Source organism: Plecotus auritus (genome assembly GCF_963455305.1).
Source record: "Plecotus auritus genome assembly, chromosome: 2".
Lineage (NCBI taxonomy): Eukaryota > Metazoa > Chordata > Mammalia > Chiroptera > Vespertilionidae > Plecotus > Plecotus auritus.
The window spans coordinates 202,081,747-202,104,706 of NC_137771.1; positions in this window are offsets into that span (position 1 = coordinate 202,081,747).

The following is a 22,960-nucleotide window of genomic DNA, read 5'->3' on the forward strand; positions in this document are numbered from 1 at the left end:
TTGCTAGAGATATTGTCTCAATGCCTCTGATTTAGGAGTGTTGTGTCTTCTGTCAGTATTCATGGAACTGTGATAAATTACCTTGATTCTTGCAAGTAGGGTAACAATCTCATACCCTCCCCAAATGCTGACATGTATGTTATGCTCGTGTGGAATTTTAAATTCATAAATACAATATACATTAGAAACATTTTTGAACCTGATATACTTAGTAAAATTCTATATTAATAATGAATAGTAGATCATAGTACATAAATATGCCCATTTATAAATGATGAGTTATAGAGGTGATACCACAAATAATTCAGGGAAAAATGATTTCTTAGTAGATAGTGATTTAAAGAAATCATCTCACAATATGGAGAAAACTAAAATGTGTCATTCTTTAAAACATATATAAAAGTGATCACAAATGGGTTTCAAATCTGAATGTTAATGGCCAATAACCCTAAAAGAATAAGTTTGTAGAGGTTACAGTGTAACCTGAGAGTGATAAGACTTTATAAGTAATAAAATATTATTCTCCATATAAATTTTAAAACATATTTATTGATTTCCTTGAAAAATACTACTAAAATTTTGATTAATTAATTATAGATTACACAGAAATCACAGCATAGATTTTGGATTCTATCTTTACTCCTCCCCTGAAGAACATTTTGCTTTGCACCACATCTTCTTTATATATCTTCATTAGTTTTACTTAATTGCTATTTGTTTCAAGTTACATTCAAAATGATCAATTAACTAGAATGTTATTAATTTTGTCAACATTCCAAAATAGTAGTAATAGACATCATATTCTTAAGAATAGCTTTTCAAGAATGACTTAATATCTCCAAAATAACTGTTTTATTGGATCAAGAATTTTTAAAAATGCAAAACTAAGGCTTTTAGAGGAAGGGATATGAATATAAAATTCATAAGAGAAGCACCATATGATATACTTATAGATTATGTTTTGTAGTAGGAATCAAATGGGAGAATTTAAAATTTATTAAATAAAGTTGAATAATAAACCAATACTATTTATAAGAAAATTTATAATGGATTATGGTTGAAATATTCAGTGTTCAATATTTAGTTATTTTACTTTAGAAGAGAGTAAAATTATTAGGTCAGGATGGGCATGAGGGTACCTGGACTTCCAGTGCTAGGAGAAACCAGTGTTTGCTGCATATAACTGACAGTATCAGGGTTCCACCTAACAGTTCAGATTTATCCTATATAATAAAAGCCTAATATGCAAATTGACCAAACAGAAGAACACCTGGTGGAATGACTGGTTGCTATGACACGCACTGACCACCAGGGGGCAGACGCTCAATGCAGGAGCTGCCCCCAGCCCGCAGGCCCCAGGCCAGCCAAGGTGGGTGCCAGCGGGGTCCCCCCATCGCCCTGCTGGTCACCCCACAGATTAGCCCTCATCGCCAGCCAGGCCTAGGGACCCGACCCATGTATGAATTTCATGCATCGGGCCTCTAGTAAATTAATAAAATCCAACTGTTCTCTCAGGAAAAAGAAGCCTCAAAGGGGCTAAGAGGCACATTAACTCCCTTTGAGATCTAAACACTTTTTAATTTTGATAGAAAGAAGTAGCTTTTAAATTATTTCATTTGAGATAAAAAAAATGACTAATAATGGCAGAACTGACACTCCAATTATAAGTTTTACTGGAAAACTATTGATTATATTACTTTATGCCTGAACTTCTGACATCAAGTTATTTTGTTTTAATCTATATTCCATCAATTTTGAGACCTTGAAAAGAAAACAGAAAATGTTTGTGGAAAAACCCATTTTGAGCTTTCTACAACCTAAATTTCACTTATGTGTGCAATGAAGAAAGGCTATCCTATATAATAAAAGGCTAATATGCAAATCGACCCAACGGTGGAACGACCCATTGCTATGACGTACACTGACCACCAGGGGGCAGATGCTCAACGCAGGAGCTGCCCCCTGGTGGTCAGTGCACTCCCACAGGGGGAGTGCCGCTCAGCCAGAAGCCCTGAGCCCACCGCCACAGATGGTGAGCGCAGTGGCCGTGGTGGGAGCCTCTCCCACATCCATGGCAGCACTAAGGATGTCCTACTGATGGCTTAGGCACGGTCCCGCTCCCCAAGGGATGTCAGTAGGACATCCCCTGAGGGCTCCCGGACTGTGAGAGGGCACAGGCTGGGCTGAGGGACACCCCCTCCCCAAAGTGCAAGAATCTCCTGCACCAGGCCTCTAGTAGTAGTATATTATTTGTGTGTTTTTAATAAACATCTAAAAATCATTTGAGGTACTGGCTTAAAATAAAAAGTTTACTTGGCAGAATTTTAATACCCTTTAATCCAAATATTATAAATTTAAATGATAGCTTGAAAGTCTGGGATTTTATAATTTTAACATTTTGCTTTCTTTCATCTATTTTAATATAAAATTATTGAGACAGTTGACATTTCAATTTATGCTGGTAATGGTTGTGGAATTGAGGAATGTGAAAGATATGTGATCAAACTTAATTTTATGAATGTATGTGGAGGCTGATGGTGGTGTTGATAGTATCCTTAAAAGCTAAGCTTCATTTAGCAATGATAGTCTACATTGAAGAAATAGTCTGTCCAAGCTGTTGGAAAAGTCCCAGGGTTTATAGTGGTCATGTCTGAATATGTTAGAAGGGATAGTCATGACAAAAAGAACTGTATAAATATACAATTACACATCTTAAATTGAGTCATTTTCTCACTGCCAAGAAGATGGCACTTATGCCCTAGCTGGTTTGGCTCAATGGATAGAGTGTCAGCCTGCGGACTGAGGGGTCCCGGGTTCGATTCTGGCCAAGAGCACATGCCTGGGGTGTGGGCTGGATCCCCAGTGGGGGGCGTGAAGGAGCGTGCAGGAGGCAGCCAATTGATGATTCTCTCTCATCATTGATGTTTCTATCTCTCCCTCTCCCTTCCTCTCTGGAATCAGTAAAAAATATATTTAATAATAACATTTTTTTAAAAAGACAGCACTTAGTGTCTTGATGCAGATGAAATACTGGGTACAGATACTGACCATAAAAAGCATCACTTTTCTGCAAGAATGAAGTTGAGGGAGATACTCCCTGTGATAGGTTCAGTCTCACCTTCTTACCTCATCTAAAATATGTCCTATCTGGCCAAACTTTCCTTCCAGTGAGTATTTAAACCACATTCTTTAGGGGAAAATCTCCCACACTTGAAAACATTGCCAAAGGACTCTCATCCACATTCAATCTCTATTGTAATTGACTCTCCAAAGAGTCCAAACTAAAACCCATTCTCCAAACTTATACCTAAAAATGTCTCCAAAGAATACTTTATCTTCCAACATTTTCATACTCCCTAAAAATGCTTAGTGTAAGGGAGAATATTTGGTGCACATCTTCCCAAATGTGTATTTTAGGCCATAATTCTGATATCACTTACCATTTACCAATTGCAATCTGCTTATACCACTCATTCTCTCCCAATTCACCTATCCTTAGAAACAGTCTTGGTTGTACTAGATAATCATTCTCATATCTCTTGTCATCAAATTCCATGTCCCCATATTTGTGTGTGTAAATTTGAGATCAATAATAAATAGGCATTTTAATGTAGTCCCTGACATATTGAATCCCACTAGAATCTATTCATTAATACTCATTTTTTTTGCATTTTTTCTTTCTTTATTGATTAAGATATTACATGTGTCCTTAGATTTTCAAATTTCATTTCCAAATTATATGCTAGAATCACATCTTCTAACAAAATCTTAACCTTAAAGCCAGATTAAAAAACAAAGACATATCATGAGCTACTGTCAGTCACAAAGTTAAGTCCAGAGGATAATACAGCATCTCCCCCTTGTCTGCTACCACTAGCTTTTCTTCCTAGTGTCTAATGTCATTTAGTCTAACTTGAACACTGGTGCTTAGTTCTGCTTTTAAAAGTTTACCCTTATTACCTCTGCTAAAATGATGTAATTTTATTGCATTTTTAAAAAAAATCTCTTTATTGATTTCAGAGATGAAGGGAGAGGGAGAGATAGATAGAAACATCAATAATGAGAGAGAATCATTGATCGGCTGCCTCCTGCATGATCGGGGATCCAGCCAGCAACCTGGGCATGTGCCCTGACTACAGAATGAAACCATGACCTCCTGGTTCATAGTTCAATGCTCAGCCACTGAGCTACTGTGGACAGGCGCACCTTTTGGTTAAAGCAACATATTTTCACTGATTTATTCTCATAGATTTTAATCTCTTTTGTAGGCTTTACATTTTTCTGCATATACAAAAATTAAGTATATACATTTCCTCTTCTTTTTGTTATATTTTTAAAAATATTTAGGTATAGAATCATAACTTAATTTTTATATCCCATCCAAAAATGTCTAAAATGTATGATAAAAAATCCATAAATTTACTGAAATAATAGAAATTCTGACTTGGAAAAAATATCTACAATGAGAAAGATCAAAAGAACATCGATTTGGAATTATTTGAAGTATTTTTATAGGCTTGGAATAGAATAAAATGCATGGGGCATACATTTTAGGCACAAAATTTAGGACAGCATGAAAACATCCATAGTTATGTGAAATTATATTTTGCAAACAAAATGTGAAGCAAAAATTCATAATTAATAAGTATAACAAATTTAAGTAAAGTTAGGACTATTAGTTCTTTTATCTTAGTCTCCAACATGACTGGGATGGGAATGAGCAGATCATGGGATAAATATCCAGGAGTAGTGATCAAATAGGAGCCATGATGGATAAAAAGTATAGAAATATAAGAATCATGCAAAAAAAAAAAAAAGAAGAACAGATACTTCACAACTTACTTTTGCCTTCCCCCCTCCCCTGCTCAATTGGACTAATTTGAGCAGCTCTCATTATAAGCAGAAAGAGAACAAATATAGAGATTTCAGGGTTTTTTTGTTTGTTTGTTTTGAAAGAAATGAAGAAAATGAATCTGTGATAGACCTAGAAAAAAAAAAATCAGTTTTAAAGTAAACCAAGATGGAAAACATGGAGAAAAGTTTTTCAGGGCCAATAATTTTTTTTTTGGAAAATCCATTTTGTCACAACAGATTTGATATAATTCATTCATCAAAACTTCACTTCTCTTATGCTTAAGGCTTTTTTTCTTCAGTTGTTTTTGTTTAATAATGTTTCTAATAAGCCATGATCACACATTAAAAAAAAAAAAAGTTCACCAAGCTGGTGTGGCTCAATGGTTGAGCATCGCCCTATGAACCAGGAGGTCATGATTCGATTCCCAGTCAAGGCACATGCCTGGGTTGTGGGCTCGATCCCCAGTGTGGGCACGCAGGAGGCAGCCAATCAATGATTCTCTCTCATCGTTGATGTTTCTATCTCTCCCTCTCCCTTTCTCTCTGAAATCAGTAAAAATATATTTTTTAAAAAGTTCATGTAGTCTGAATGCATGTTTTCCATGGTCTTAAAATAGTGAAGTTATTAGATAATTTATTAGTGGTATAGAGTAAGATATTCTTTTCCTGTGATTAATGTGTTCTCATGTTACTCTCTCATTTCTGGAAAACAAAGCAGCCATTAGAGCAGTTAATGGACTGCATTTATAGTTCATAAACTGCTCAGTAATATGTGAAACCAGTAAGTATTACTTTAATTTCTCAACATTTTAATTCCTAGTGATTAGGAAGTTAACATTGCTTATTAGGGTGGATTTTCTGAGTCAATCATTAAAATATGGTCCCTTATTTGAATTATTGGATTTCACAAGGGTTTATTGTTTTGTACCAGGGGAGACACTTGTTTGAAAGCCTGAATACATTAATTATGAATGGCTAAGTTTGTATTTGATTGTGGGTATGTAATTACATACTTCTACAGTTTTGTTTTCTCACCTGTCAAACACGTGGTTTGGAATATGTTACATATTATTTTTTAAAATAAATATTTATTGATTTCAGAGAGAAAGGGAAAGGCAGAGAGAGATAGAAACATCAAAGAGAGAGAATCATTGATCAGCTGCCTCCTTCCTGCGCACCCCCCACTGGGGATTGAACCTCAACCCCAGGCATGTGCCTCAACCGGGAATCCAAGAATGACCTCTTTGCTCATAGGTTGACGCTCAACCACTAAGTCACACTGGCCAGGCGTTACATCTTATTTTTAAGAGCTATATAATATTTTATAAAGCCAGGAGTTATTACCTTTCTCCAAAACTCTGGATAGTCAGTTATATATTTGAAGTAGTTAAATAATAAATAAATAAATAAATAAATAAATAAATAAATAAATAAATAATCTTAGGTAATCTTTAGTATTGTAAATTAGAACTATGTTGCCAGAGAGTGTGACCACATAGCAACATATAAACTGACTCAATCCACTAAACAAAGGCTCAACTTTCCATAAGAGTCAGGGAAATCCAGTTTCAGGACTCTTTTCTTTTAAATTGAAATATAATTGACATATAACATTATGTAAGTTTAAGTTGTACAATGTGTTGACTCAATACATTTATATATTGCAATGTGATTACCACCTAGCATTAGCTAACACCCCTATCATGCTACATAAGTATCATTTTTTTTTATTGTGGCAACAATTAAGATCTAGTATCTTAGAACTTTGATATTTATAATAGAGTGTTGTTGATTATAATCACTATGCTGTGCCTTACATCTCCAGGATTTATTTATGTATTTATCCACTAGTCCCCTGTCTGTATGCTTAAACAACATCTCCTCAGTTCCTCCATTCCCCAGCCCTAACCACTGGTAAAAACTCTCAGCTTTTTAGATTCCACATATAGATAATATCATGTAGTATTTGTTTTTCTCTGACTGCATTATTTCAATTAACAAAATGCCCTCATGTTCCATGAATGTTGTTGAAAATGGCAGGATTTCCTTCTTTCTCCTGGTTGAATAATATTCCATCTATATCTATTTGTATATGATATATGTATATACATATATGTGTGTGTATATATGTCTCACAATTTCTTTATCTATTCATTGATTGACACTTAGGTTGTTTCCATATCTTGGCTACTGTGAATAATACTGCAATGAACATGGGAGTACTTATATCTCTTTTAACTCTTGTCATTTTTTTGGATATATATCCAGAAATGGAATTGCTCGATCATATGGTAGTTCTATTTTTAATCTTTTAAAAAACCTCTATACTGTTTTCCATAGTGGCTGAACCAGGGCCTTTTTATTGAATACTAGAGGCCCGGTGCATGAAGTTCGTGAAGTCGGGGGAGTCCTCAGTCCGTCCTGCACCCTCTCACAGTCTGGGAGCCCTTGGGGGATGTCCAACTGCCGGCTTAGGCCCGCTCCGGTCCTAAGCCGGCAGTTGGACATCCTTAGTGCTGTCGCAGAGGCGGGAAAGGCTCCTGCCACCGCCACTGCACTTGTCAGCCATGAGCCTGGCTTCTGGCTGGGCGGCATTCCCCTTGTGGGAGCACACTGACCACCAGGGGGCAGCTCCTGCATTGAGTGTCTGTCACCTGGTGGTCAGTGCAAGTCATAGTGACCAGTTGTTCTTCCCTTTGGTTGATTTGCATATTAGACTTTTATTATATACTAGAGGCCCAGTGCATGAAATTCATGCATGGGGCGGAGGTCCCCTCAGCCCAGCCTGCACCCTCTCCAATCAGGGACCCCTCAGGATTGGGATCAGGCCTAAACTGGCAGTCGGACATCCCTCTCACAATCCTGGACTGCTGGCTTCTAATCACTCACCTGACTGCCTGCCTGATCATCCCTAACTGCCCCCCCTGCTGCCCAGGTCGCCCCTAACTGCCCTCTCCCTGCCACCCCCACTGGCCTGGTCACCCCTTACTGCCCTCCCTGCTGTTCTGGTCACCTCCAACTACCCCCTCCTGCCAACCTGGTCGCCCCCAATTGTTTCCCCTCTGCTGGCCTAGTCGCCCCTCACTGTTCCCCCTTCCAGCCTAATCACCCCCAACTGCCCCCTTGCCAGCCTGGTTGCTCCACACAGCCTGCTTTTCAGTCATTTGGTTGTCCCTCACTAACCCCCCTGCCGGCCTGGTCACCCCACACAGACTGCTGTTCGGTCGTTTGGTCGCCCCTCACTAACCCCCCTGCCAGCCTGGTTGCCCCACGCAACCTGCTGTTCAGTTGTTTGCTCATCCCTCACTAACCCCCCTGCTGGCCTGGTCATAGGCGGCCATCTTATGAGGGGGTGAGGGTTAATTTGCATATTACCTCTTTATTATATAGGAGGGCTAGAGGACAGGTGCATGAAATTCATACACTGAGGGGGGGGGGGTCCCTCAGCCCAGCCTGCATCCTCTCCAATCTGGGACCCCTCAGGGGATGTCCGGCAGTTGGACATTCTCTCACAATCCGGGACTGCTGGCTCCTAACCACTCACCTGCCTGGATGCCTGATTGCCCCTAACCACTTCTGCCTGCCAGCCTGATCTCCCCCTAACCGCTCCCCTGCTGGCATGATTGACACCTAACTGCTCCCCTGCCAGCCTGATCACCCCAACTGCCCTCGTCTGCAGGCCTGGTCACCCCCAACTGTCCTCCCCTGTGGGCCATCTTGTGATAATGTGGGAGCAGCCATCTTGTGACAACATGGGGGCAGCCATCTTGTGATGTGAGGGTGTGAGGGTCAATTTGCTTATTACCTCTTTATTATATAGGTTGCTTTCTTAGTCTGCAAAATATACTTAGTCCTGCATGGTTATCTACATGAACTGTATTTTGTTACCTCTTAAAAATCATATGAAGTCTACCTTTAACATATTTAGAGGCTTATTACAATGAATGATCTATGTTAAAAAAATTATATATTCTATTTTCTTGAAGGGTTTCTAGTCCTGTAAATCATATGTTTATCTTTCTAATACAGCATTCTTTCTTATAACATTTACCATAGTGAAATAAAAGATATATACCTATTCGAAGAAATGATGCTCTACATGTTTCCACATTCTACAAATAGTTTACTCCTTTTTGGTTCATTCCCTAAATTAATAAGTTTCATGATTTTTTTTCTGCTGAAAATTTTATCATATTAAGGGTTTCAAATAATTGTCATTTTTTAAAAATGTGGCATCATTCTGAGATTTTTTTTTTACTTGATTTGGTACTTGAGAGGACTGTGGTGAATTTTCCTATTATAAAACTCAGGATGAAACTTTAATTCCCAATGAGTCCTTTCAGCTTTGCCTTCCTGTTACTGAACTCTAGCCTCCCTTTTATGTCCTGAGTACCAGCAAGCATATAATGCAAAAGAACATTTCAATTTCTTTCAAAGGCTTTGTAAATTTCCTATCCCTTATACCACTCAGCATTTCATAAGATGGGTATTTATTTGTGGTCTCACAGATAACGTGTCTTCTGAACAGGATTTGAATTCATACTTTACAAAACATGCTTAAGCTATCTAACTTTAGAAGCAAGAGAAAACTAATTTATTCTTTCAAAACGTAGAGAAGTCTGTACTTCTTATAGTAGCTCTCAATGTTGCTAATCACAATGTATTCTTGCTATTATTTTTTATAATTATCTTAGTAATATTTTATCCTTCTGCATTTCTAAACAGTTTCTGAAATGTGTCAGGGTAAAAAATGCATTGGTACTTTGAACATTCTAATTGTTATCATTAAAATGGTGATGTTCCAGATAAGCAAAAATAAAAATAAGAACAGGCACTCAATTGATTGCATATGGAAGTACACTGATCTAATGAAAAATATCATTTTAGCTTTATACATATGCATATGTCCTGCACTGTATAATTTTTACCAACAACCTTTGAGCTTTAAACAAGCCATTTTGATGTACATATTTATCCAAATGATTCTGTTCAGAATGAGATCATGATTCAGTGACCTCATTTTATATACAGCTTATGGATTCCACAGCTCACAGCTTGACTGGTTCTTATGCTTAGAACAGTTTGTTTTTTTCTGGTGGCTTAGCAACTCACTGGTGCAGTTGCTGGCTTGCCTTATAACATCTGCTTAAATATAAAAATCACAACCTGTATGTAAAATCTCAGCATGCATGGGAGCTCTAAATGTAAGCATGTAAATGGGGTATTTATACAACCTTCAATTTCAGGGAACCTACTTTTTACATTTTCCTGTAAAATATCATTTTTAAAGCATAAAATTTACCCTGAATAGACAGATTAGTGCAGAAATGTCATAAGCCCTTAATACTTTAACCACATGACTAGAAAAAGAAACATGAATTATAATCACTAAGAGAAACATATGCATTTATGTACAAAATTTTTCAACTTGCCGGATTTAAAAGCAGTAAATCTAGGGTCAGTAATAAAGAAATTTCAAATCCAAATTTTATAATTTATTTTAAATGTCTTAGCTATAAATATTACAAATACATGGCAGGGAACTATATTACCCATGAATAGTTTCCATTTTGATGGTGGATATACCATGAAAAGATTATATAATCAAGGTATAAGATTATTCAGAAACTGGGCTACAAGGGATGTAATCTAACTGTTCACTGAATTTCCTTGCTGCTTTCTCATCACCAAAGCAATTCAGTTCACGGAGTGTCACTAAGTAAAATGGAGTGCAAAAGTCAGAGCAATTACAAAAAAGAAATATTGAGAAGTTTTAAATATGTCCTAAAATGGTTTTGATGTTACACTGTAGGTCAATTTAATATCTCTATTTTAGCAGTTACCCTTCAGCAAGAACAACATATAAAATCAATTGGTTTGATCTTAAGTTTCAGCACCATTCCTGACAATCATTTACTTCATCTGTGTTGAGCTAAAGGGACTTTAAAGTGTACATTGAAGTCCAGAGACACCTGGAGTTGAATCACATGGATTTTAAGTAACTATTATGTGGGTCTAATATTTATTCTTTAAAAATCAGTAGTTTCCTCTTAAGACTTTTTACCCAATACATCATGATTAACCTAGAAGTCTGGGTGTCTATTCCATTTCTCCACATGGGGCTCCTATTAAACTAGTTATTTGTATGTATCTTAGTGTAAGTAGATATGTACATTACAAACAGAAACTTGTTCTCAGCAGTTGTGAACAGGTGGTAAGAAACTCAAAGGATAGGGCTACAGAGACATTTAGCCTTTAATGCAGGGGTGGGCAAACTTTTTGACTCGAGGGCCACAATGGGTTCTTAAACTGGACCGGAGGGCTGGAACAAAAGCATGGATGGAGTGTTTGTGTGAACTAATATAAATTCAAAGTAAAGGAGCGGAGGGGAGAGCAAGAGAACCGGATAGAACAGCCGGATCCGGCCCGCGGGCCGTAGTTTGCCCATGGCTGCTTTAATGGAACATCAAAGGCAATTGCTACTGAAAATTAACTGAAGAACCAAATAGACTTCTCATCCTCTTCACTCATCTTAGCATCAGTTAAGGCTATTAGGGTCATTGAGAAATACTCACTGCTTTTCCATTTCTTTAATCAGTTTTATAGCACCTATTATAGTTGTGTCAATTTCTGGTTCTAAATTTGGCTGTTCAATTTTTTTTAATGGTATTTTGAAATACAGTTATTTCCAGAGGTTCTGCTTCGATCTTGGAAAGAATCAGCATAAATACCATGCAAAGAAGGCACAGGGTTTGCATGCACTTTGAACTTTACAAACTGGAATTTACAAATACTTACGGTTTTTTAATATGACTTAGTATCTTAAAGACATTTCACATGTGTTAACCTTGGGAGTATATTCATCCTTTAAGTATTAGGTCAAATACATTTTTGCACAAAAAACATTCCCAAAATTTCCATAGCAGACTTAAATATGTTTTTATCAACATATTTGCATCACACACTTTTGAAACACATTTGTTTTATGATTTTTGTTAATGAATTAAAATTACATGTTTCCATCCCAGAATGAGATCCTATAGAAGAGATTGTGTGTGTGTGTGTGTGTGTGTGTGTGTGTGTGTGTGTGTGTGTTTTACAATACCAGCAAGGAATCACTCACTGTGACTATCCAGTCCAGAACGGTGAGCCTCCTTATACAAGAATACATTCTGCAAGGACTAAAATAGAAGAACCAGAATGGCAGTAATTTCTGATTACATAGTTGTATACTTAAACTAAAATAATCTAAAAGTTAATAGGCAAATAAATTGACTTTGTGATTACTAGCAAAAACAATTAAAACTATAATTTAATAGAACAAAAATTATAATACCCTCAAAAATAAAGGCACATACTTATTGAAAAAATTTTAAAGTCTAATTAAAATCAATAAAAAGGTCTAAGTAATGAAACATACAATATTCATGGATTTTTATTTCACCTGCCTGATTTATAGATTCATTGTGATATCAAGAAAAACATCAAATCCAACATATTTTTTAAAAATGTTCTTTTTAAAAATATATTGTTATTGATTTCAGAGAGGAAGGGAGAGGGAGAGATAAATAGAATCATCAATTATGAGAGAGAATCATTGATTGGCTGTCTCCTGTATACCTCTTACTGGGGATGAAGGTCCTAACCCCTGCATGTGCCCTTAAAGGGAATCAAACCATGACCTCCTGGTTCATAGGTCAAGGCTCAACCACTGAGCCCGTCAGCTGGGCTACAACACACCTTTAAAGCAAGTGTATATGGGAGTGATTTTTAAGAACTCCGAAGCCCTGATCATAAAAAAAAAAAGAATGAATTATTCAAACTAATTGAAATGAAAAACCACTTTTAATTAAAACACACTTTAAAGAGAATGAAACAATAATTCACATGCTGAGAGAAGATATTTGCAGCATATATAACTAACATTAGTCTGATGCATCGAGCTCATTATTAAATTCTAATAAGTCAACACATAAAAGACAACCAAATAGAAAAATTGGTAAATAATATAAACAGGCATTTTACAAATAGAACTAGGAAAGTACTCACATGAAAAAAAAATGTTCAACTACATTGGTAAACATGGAAATGCAAATTTATATCACAATTAGATAACATTATCTGTCCACCAGATTGTTCAAAATTTAATCTGAATAATACATAATAGTGGGAATCTGGGTCAACTTTCATACATTACTAGCAGAAATGTTAAATTGATATAACAACTTAAAAAATGTGGTCACTTAAACTATGCCCCCAGCAATTCCATTCCTGACTATATAATCGGGGAAATGTATGCACACTTGCTCCAGGAGACATGTAAAATAATGTTTATAACAACAATATATAAACACTTCATCACAAGTAAATGAGTAAATTAAGACTAATAGCAAAACTCTATAGATCTGTAGCAATATCTCATAGAATTATAATGTCTGAGTTAAAATTGGAAGCTAAGATACTAGTATACTATATAAATCATATCATTTAAAATTTAAAAATTACAAATGAAACAATATTTTGCACAATGACATAATCACAGATTTTTAAAAATATATAGAAAAACAAAAGAATAGAGAACAAAATTTAATATATACTGGATCTCAATGAGTAAAAATATATAAAAATAAAAGATGAGGATGGTTCAAGGGTCTTTTTAGTATTTATCATTTTAATTTTGGTAGTTCATCCATGTGCTTATTTTTTCATTTTGTCCTTCATCTGACATTCATAACTTATTAACATGTTACCAGTTTTTCTTTTGAATGTATTAATGTACAAAATAAATACATATAAAATTTTAAATGTATGTCTTGTCTTTCAAATCTTTGTACATATTAGGAAGGATCAAAACAATATGTAAAAGCCTACAGTATGTAGTAAAAAGTGATAAATAGCATAAAAGAGTAGCAAATATTTTGGGGTAAAATCTCAGAAAGGGCAAGTTAATATCAGCCAGAATATCTTTTTGGAAGAGGTATGGATACTGCCTTGGTCTTGAAAAATATGAGATTTACATATTTGAAAATGAGGATGACAAATGTGTGTGCTGTAGTTGCCAGAGTGTCTTAAGAAGTGTTTTCTGTTCATCATAATACACTAGAGGCCCCGTGCACAAGATTCATGCACTTGAGGGGTTCCCTCAGCCCGGCCTGTACCCTCTTGCAGTTGGGGAGCCCTCTGGGAATGTCCGAATAGCCTGGGGAGTGGGCCAAAGCTGTCAGTCGGACATCTTTAGTGCTGCCGCAGAGGCTGGAGAGGCTTCCGCCACTGCCCCTGCGCTCCCCAGCCAAGAGCCCGGCTTCTGGCTGAATCGAACTCCCCCTGTGGGAGCGCACTGACCACCAGGGGGCAGCTCCTGCATTGAGCGTCTGCCCCCTGGTGGTCAGTGCGTGTCATAGCGACCAGTTGTTCGGTCTATTTGCATATTAGCCCTTTAATATATAGGATTACTTATTGGGTCATGCTGTAGGTTGTATTAAAATAGAAAAAGGAGCATAATTAAAGAAGTGGGAAATTGATTGGTTATTTTTATGAGAACTTATTCTTTAGGAAAAACACTGTGTCCTTTTAGTTCATCTTATTAAAAAAGTATTTCCAGCCCAGCCAGCATTGCTCAGTGGTTGAGTGTTGACCTATGAACCAGGAAATCATGGTCTGTTTACCAGTGAGGGCACATGCCTGGATTGTGGGTTGGATCTCCAGTGGGGGGTGTACAGGAGGCAGCCGATCAATGATTCTCTCATCATTGATGTTTCTATTTCTCTCTTTCCCTCTCCTTTCCTCTCTGAAATCAGCAAAAATATATTTTAAAAAATAAAATAAAAATATATTTCCATAAATATACTGGGAAGTATTTATGTCAATGAATAAATTAGCAAAAATTAGCTAAATTTATAATAATTATTAAATAAACTAGAGGCCCAGGGCATGAAACTTCATGCACTGGAGGGGGGGTTCCCTCAGCCCGGCCTGACCCTTCTCACAGTCTGGGAGCCCTCAGGAATGGGAGGTGACCCGGGGATCAGGGGCAGGCGATGTCCCATCACACCTCTGCTGCTGTCACTGCAGCAGCACAAGCCTCGGCTGGCCCTGGTTACCTGTGCCTCGGGCCAGCCTTGGGCGGCTGGGCAGCCACCATTCAAGGCTTGCCTGTGTGCCTCGGGCCGGCCCTGGGCGGCTGGGGGACTCTGGAGGCAGGCGCGCAGAGTGGCTGTGCACCTGCCGCCCTGACGGGGCTAAGGGAACTGGGCACCGCCATCTTGTGGCTGTGGGCACCACCATCTTTGAGGGCGTGACAATCAATTAGCATATTCCCTCCTTATTGGCTGTGGGCACCACTGTCTTTGAGGGCGTGACAGTCAATTAGCATATTCCCTCCTTATTGGCTGTGGGCACCGCCATCTTTGAGGGCGTGACAGTCAATTAGCATATTCCCTCCTTATTGACTGTGAGTGCCTACATCTTTGAGGGCGGGGCAGTCAATTAGCATATTCCCTCTTTATTAGATTTCAAATGTCATTTTATTATCTCAAATGTCATAAAAACCTGTTAGTATATTTCAATATCAATTTACGCACATACTTTGAAGGAAAGATGGAGAACATACTTCAAGGAAAAGGTTCTTGGCAACTTTTTCTACATTAATTAAGCAAATGAAATATTCTCATTGAGAGAGACATTGAGACTTCATTATCTTTCAAATTGCATATTTATGCTTCTCCTTTTTCTTTCATTTTTCTTCTTTTGTAAAGAGCACTAAAATGCTGAAGTATGTATTATTCACCATACACAGAAACACATTCAGAATAATCTAAACACCTCTCCACAAAAAATAGAATGTTATTCTCTCAATAGATTTTATAGTTTTCAATTTTCCTTCACAAATCCTAAGTAATCTCCATTTCTCAAAGCCTAATGTATTTCAATGTATGCCATGTGCAACTCTATTTCTCCTTCCTTAAAATTGCTGAAGTCTACTTAAATCCCAATATCTTTGCAACTACTATAAATTTTTCTTCAATTTTGCTATTATTTATGCAGTTTCCACCCTGAAAGGGACATATACTTTAGCCAAATTGTACTGTGACTCCTGCAACTGTTGTAATTCTGCTTTAGTGTCTGTTTGTTCCCTTCTTTATTTCAATTTTGATTTTATCGGCTATACAAAGTAAATGAATGGGAATACAGAGAACATTGTAAATGTGTAAGTATCTAAACCACTCTCTGCATGTAGATTTTGTAAAAGCATATCCTTTAATTCTTATGTTTTGAGTTTAGTTAAGGAAATAAGTCAGGTAAGAGAAAAATCCTGAGAGACAGGAATGACTAGAAATTTCAGATTTTTCACTGTCTCATATACAAAGAAAAATACATTTTAACCTATGTTAAGCAGAGTTATAATTTCAAATAGATCTTAGTATGTATTTTGAATACAGAAATAAAACTTTATCTTCACAACATAATTATTTAGGCATATGAGGGAAAATACTGTCTTTGTTTTGCTCCCTGGTCCTCTTGGCTAAACTGTTTTGAAATACTCTTAATGAAGAGGTACGCACTTCCGGTAACATTCTGTAAAGGATGGAGTAAAATAATTATTTACAGTAGTAATTTATATGAAAACAGTGATTAATCCCCATCAAAGTGATGCTAATGAAGTTAGTGAAGGCAAATTTTCCAAAATAAACCAGTGTGTGAACTGAAATTCTTATTTGTGGTAATTCCCAGTTTTGAAGAAAAACACAGGGCACCTTAAATATACTCTGCTTCTTGAAAAGCAGAGCGCTCACCTCAAAAGTGAGCACTAAGACATCTCAATGGAAATATCAGTGTGGCTAGTTGAAGTTTCATATAAATTTCACAGGATACTGATGTTCCTTAGAACCTGTAGTTTATTAAAATCATTGCATCTTCTAACTTTATATTATATTCTAATTTTATAATATCTATAAAATTGAACATCTAATAAAAGAAGGTGGTTATAGTTATGAACTGTATTATTCAAAACAATATTTGGCTACAGCACAGGTAACATCTGTTCAACTCCCGGGGCTTAAACAAATAGGGATTTGTTGTTGTTGTTCATTCTCACATTTATTTTTCTCTGTCTCTCCCCTCCCTTTAGAGAGAGTGGAAGGAAAAGGGGAAGAGACAGAGAGGAACATTGATGTGAGAAAGACACACCCTCCTGCACTCATGTGCCCCTGACCAGGACCTGGGATTAAGCCTGCTACCTCTGACCAGAATCGAACCCGGGACCCTTCAGTCCACAGGCTGATGCTCTATCCACTGAGCCAAACCAGCTAGGGACAAATGGTGACCTTTTTTTTTCTTTTCACATGTGTTTGAAGTAGGTAGTCTAGGACTGGAGGGAGGCTTCTCAATGTTGTAAATGTTGTAGCCTCCAAATGCCTTTTTGCTTCAACATTCTTAACTGTGCCATTGATTTCTATGGTTTTATAATGGTTCGTTGAAGCTTTAGGCTTCTCAATTCCAACAGGCAAAATGTAATTTTTTAAAAATCTTTGGCTATTTCACCAAGACATTTAAAACAACAGAGTTAGACAATAGCAATAACAACAATATCTTAAACTTCCCATACAGATTGCCTTATAACCTACTGTCTCTGTATTGGGTCATAGGGTCACCACCTAATCCACACAGTTATGGGAAATGAAGGATGAAACTGAGAAATGATGTGGGCTAGGCGACCAGCAGTGTTTGCCACAAAGAGTATTTTCTTTTTCTATAGTGACCATGGAAATCCATGTTTACTAATATAACTGACAAATTTGGTCTCCATTCCATCATACTATTTTATGATTATATGCAATCTATATATATAAAAGCCTCATATGCAAATTGTCCCCTTGGGAGTTCAACCAGGAGACCGGGAGTTCGGTTGCTCACTATGACATGCACTGACCACCAGGGGGTGGTGTGGAATGAAGGAAGGCCCCAGCTGGCAGCTGGCAGCCCGGGAAGGGAAGCCCTGGCCAGCAGCCGGAAGGCCTAGGGACCCTACCCGTGCACGAATTTTGTGCACTGGGCCTCTAGTATAGTATATGTGCCTTGTTTCTTTACCAGATATATATTATTCTCTCCTTTTAAACAAATTGATAGTTAAGAAGATTTAAAATTTGTTCCAGTGGGTGAGAAGTACACTCACCACAAAACTGAGCACTTACTAGTAATTCTTTGCAATTATACCTTAAGACCCTAAGTTCTCTGTTTTGTTTTAAACTATTTTGTCATTTTAAAATGGTACACTTTAAATCTCACCTATTTCCTATACAAAAATCAGTGAGATTATTCTCCTGCCTGTTTTTCCTCTCCATTATCTTATTTTTTAAGTTACATTATTTTGTCACATGCATTTGTGCATTAATCTTTCACCTTCATAACCATCTTTTATTTAGTCTGAAATATATTGATACATAAATGTTAAATGCTCTGAACAGTTCTTTTGCTAGAGTTTTCACATTCTTGTCTTTGTTGAATAAAAAACATCCTATAGTAGATTCCTCAAAAAAGTCTTATGGATACAGAATTCCTGAAGCTCTTGTATGTTCAATGTCATTCTAGTTATTTTATTCTTGTATGTTATTTGATTTTATTTTTAGAGAGAGAGAGAGAGAGAGAGAGAGAGAGATTTGAAGATAGTCTATTGGAGGAAGGGGCCATAAGCCAAGGAATGCAAGTGGCTTTCAGAAGCCAAAACTAATTCTCCCCTAGAGTCTCTAGAAGAAATCCTGCCAACACATTGACTTTGACTCCTGACTTGTAAAGAGTAACTTTGTGTCTTAAATTTGTGATAATTGGCTATCACAGCAATGGGACATTAATACAGTTACTATCTATTTAACATTAGTTTTACCAAAGTATAATGAAGGTATGTAATTTACTCAAGGTAATTAAGTGGCAAACAGAATTAGAACCTGTGTCTGACATTCCCTCTGCCTGCATTCCCATGCACTCAGGATTTTTAAGAAATATTAATATTTGTGCTTCTAAGAACTGGATCTTAGAACATACTAAAAGAAAATGTGAAATAGAAAGGATGATACTTTATTAATTGCAACTTATTGTTATATGTCAAGAAAATTATGACTATGTATTGAACATCTATGCTATGGCATGCACTGTGCTAAATGCTTGGGATATAATAGAGACTAAATCGCTGAAATGTCTAACCTAATGAGGACTTTCTGCCTTTCCTGATAGGTTTTTCTTCTTCCCTCAGGCAATATTGCATAGAAGGAAAAGTTTTAATTGCAAGAAGAACTAATAACACAAGTGCCTTAAAGTTAAACTGTCTTTTGCCAGAGGCTTAGTTTTTCCAAAAAGATGGTATTGTTAAATACATAAGCATGATGAACTGGTTTATCATTTTAGATGAACTTACATGTTCTCAAGCTAAGCAACTAAAAGTAGTTATGCCCTAACTGGTTTGGCTCAGTTGATAGAGTGTCAGCCTGCGGACTGAAGGGTCCCAGGTTCGATTCCCATCAAGGGCATGTACCTTGGTTGCGGGCACATTCCCAGGAGGAGGCAGCTGATCGATGTTTCTCTTTCATCAGTGTTTCTAACTCTCTATCCCTCTCCCTTCCTCTCTGTAAAAAATCAATAAAATATATTTTACAAATAAAATAAAAGTAGTTATGCTCCTTCTGCATAAATATGAAACTAGAATATGTATTTTCACAATTTATGTAGAAAGCTATTTTCTTTGAAAAATATAGTTTATTTTTATTATACTACCAATTTATCTAGAAAGGGGGTGATTTCTTTAACAATTTATATATAAGCCCATATATAGTTTAATTTTTTAATTTATCTTTATCTCATTATCATGAATAGGACTAGTGCCCTTATGAAGGAGGCCTGATAGAACACCCTAGTGCCTTTCACCATGTGAGGACCCAGCAGAAAATTGATAGTCTGCAACCAGAAGGGGCATTCAGCAGAACCCAGCCATGCTGGCACTCTGATCTTAGACTTCTAACTTTTGGAACTGTGAGAATAAATTTCTGTTGTTTATAAACCACCCCATCTGTGGCATTTTGTTATAGCAGCCTGAATGGACTAAGAGAGAGATATACTGACCTCCTTTTGATAGGTATCTACCTAATAAAAGAATAACATGCTAATTGACCATACCTTTGAGACGCCCACCAGCCAATAAGGAGTGAGTACGCAAATTAACCCAACAAAGATGGCGGGTTAATTTGCATACATGGGTGCCCAGAGGCCGGGGGCAGGGCGGGACACTTGTGTCATCGCCATGGTGATGACACAGGCGTTCTGCACCACCCCAGCCACTCCAGGCCTCTGGGCAGCATGGGAAGGTGGAAAGGCAGCTCTGGGCTGGAGCAGAAAGGCAGCTCTGGGCCAGAGCGAAGGCAGTGCCAGCAGCCAGGGGAAGGAAGGCCCATTCTTGCATGAATCTTCATGCATCAGGCCTCTAGTATTAAAATAATGGACATACTTAGCTCAGCTCTGTGCATCCTGGGTGCACACTTTTCTATTAATCTACTCTGTGTTGTGAAGTGTGCCCAGGTTCTGATCCAGCTCTGCATGAGCCTAGCTGGGTACATCTATCTAAATCTGGAATTCAGTTAGCTGGGCCATTTGGCTCTTTACCTAAGCTGCACCCTCCAATTTAGCTTTGAGTGGTAATAAACGTGATACTTTTATTTTTTACGTTTACTCTGTTTTAAATTAATTTAAACATACATAGATATCACCATATAGACCTAGCTACTGTAATTAAGCAGCACACGGGGAAGGCTCCTGCTAAGGTTACATAGAAAGGGTAAAGGTGAACCTCCTTGAGGGTTGTACTGTCTAAAGAAGGAAAGCTTTTAACAAATAGCAGCCACTGTGGAGAACAGCATGGAGTTTCCTCAAAAAACTAAAAATGGAACTCCCATTTGACCCAGTAATCCTACTTCTAGGATATATCCCAAGAAACTAGAAACACCAATCAGAAAGGATATATGCACCCCTATGTTCATAGCAGCACAATTTACAATAGCTAAGATTTGGAAACAGTCTAAGTGCCCATCAGCAGATGAGTGGATTAGAAAACTATGGTACATCTACACAATGGAATACTACGCTGCTGTAAAAAGGAAGGAATTCTTACCATTTGCTACAGCATGGATGGAACTGGAGGGTGTTATGCTAAGCAAAATAATCCAGTTAGAGAGAGATAAATATCACATGATCTCACTCATTTGTGGAATGTAATGAACAACATAAACTGATGAACAAAAACAGATCCAGAGACAGAGAAGCATCGATCAGACTGTACAACCTCAGAGGGAAGGTAGGGGAGGGTGGGGGTAAGGGGGAGAGATCAACCAAAGGACTTGTATGCATACATATAAGGCGAACCTATGGACACAGACATCAGGGGCATGAGTGTGGCTGTGGGGGGCAATTGAAGGATAAGGACACATATGTAATACTTCAGTCAATAAAGAAAAATAAGAATAATTCATGGTTAAATATGGTATTTGGTGTAAGTTTATAATAAATACCATTTATCTGATAAACGTAATTCCTTATAAATCATAATTTTTAAGAGTGGGGTCAGCAAACTATGGCCTATTTTTATAAATATAGTTGCACTGGAGCGTAACAGAGACTGTTTGCATGTTTTCCGGGCTGTTGTGCTGCACTCTCAGAACTGAGTAGTTGTGGCTGAAACTGTGTGGACTCCAGAGCTAAAGTATCATCATGTCTCTCAAGAATTTGCTGACCCTCAATGTGAAGTGTGCATAATCAATGTTGAATTTCATCAAATTATTTATACATCTAGGAATTTATTTCATTTAAATTCTCTCTCTTTGTGCTCTCTCTTTGTGCTCTCTCTCTCTCCCTCTGTCTCTCTCTCTCACACACACACATACAAAATTTTGGTAATTTGTTCCTCTTTCCTATTATTCTAAGTTTTTTTTTATTGAATTCTGGATATATTATTTTTAAAATTATAGAGATAATTTTAGTCTTCCCCAAGGAAGATTTACTTTTACTTATGAAAGGCAGTGAGAAACAATCATTAAGAATTAGGCCAGGCTATGGTAATCAATTTACGGGAAGAATGGTAAATCTTAGCTAGGATACATACATACTAGTACATACACATTCACACACACCTATACACACACAAAAAAAACTTATTTTAAGTCATATTGAACAGTATGATAAAATGCTGTTACTATTAAAATTTATAGATGTATGTAAAAGACAAATACATAAGAATATGAATGATGAATAATACTTTAGGGCAGTGCTCAGCAAACCACGGCTCACGAGCCACATGCGGCTGTTTGGCCCCTTGAGTGTGGCTCTTCCACAAAATGCCACATGTGGGCACACACGTACAGTGCGATTGAAACTTCGTGGCCCATGCGCAGAAGTTGGTTTTCAGCCTGGACGAGTCTATTTTGAAGTAGTGGTTCTAATGCCGAGCCACACTCAAGGGGCCACCACTGCTTTAGGGCAAACATTTAATTTGATTGCCACTTAAGAGGAGATAGCACATTCAATACACTATTAGAAATACAAACACCTCATACAAATCATAAAGCACAAACTGTTTTGTACTATGCTGAATATTTATTAGATTTTGAATCAAATCATCTTTACTCTGTGTCACTAGAATAATACTTGATATGCTTTTATAATTCCTAACAGACTTACCTTGTAGGGAAAAGTTTATGTTCTCATTACCATATAACTACAAAAGAAAAGTAAATTAGACCCAACAGAAAGCTCATGAAAGAAGTGATTATTTTGATAAAAGTGTGTCCACATGGAATAGGGATGAAAATTGAGACCAATAACTATAACAACTATTCATTGTATAATGCAAATATTAAATGTAAACAGCTGGTAGAGTGATGAAATTACAATGCCTGGTAGTTAATAGTGAAGTTGTTATATAAACACCTTTCTTAATGTGGGAAGGTAATTTTCTTAAATCAAATGCTTCAATCAACCTTCATAAGATTGTGCCATGTTTCTACAAGCAAAGAGATTATTGTTTCCATCCATCCTTTATTTAGACAAGAATATAAATGAACTTGGTCCCATA